Consider the following 618-nt stretch of genomic DNA (forward strand, 5'->3'; position numbering starts at 1 on the left):
TGGTATCTTCTTCTTCCAAATACCATGAACTACTTATGGCAGAAGTTCCTCGTTGAACTGAAATATCACAACAGGATTATTCTTGATGAGTTCTCCATTATATATTGTGGCTCTGCCAGTTCTACCTTTCTGCATGGGTTATCCGGAAGAATTATGTTGAACTTCGTTCGACATGCTAAACCATGTATCCACAACTCAGAAAATCGTATGTTCCTTTGAGTTGTCCCTCTTTAGTTGTCCTCTGACCCTCGCCTATCAATTGATAGTCAAGATTATGTGTGCATTCGTTCATCGATGCCTATTACTCTTGTGGTCCGTCAAGCCATTCTATCGCGGAATGACTAGGAGAAACAAACTCCAGTACCTCTTCCATATTTAGGATTGGGTCAAAGCAATTGTGCTTCACAGATCAAATTGCTAATTCAGCTTTTGTTCTGTTCTACCTTGGAGTATTACCATCTTTTATATCGGGATTGTTATAGGAATTGCACACCATCCTATGAACTCTTGGTACAGTGATACTTCTCGCCATCATTACTCATTCCTCGGTTCCGTGTGGTTATAACCGGAATGTCGACTAGTGAATCGTGATGTGTGAAATCAATACTCCTAGCAACC

Source organism: Triticum dicoccoides, chromosome 3B, assembly GCF_002162155.2.
Source record: "Triticum dicoccoides isolate Atlit2015 ecotype Zavitan chromosome 3B, WEW_v2.0, whole genome shotgun sequence".
Classification (NCBI taxonomy): Eukaryota; Viridiplantae; Streptophyta; class Magnoliopsida; order Poales; family Poaceae; genus Triticum; species Triticum dicoccoides.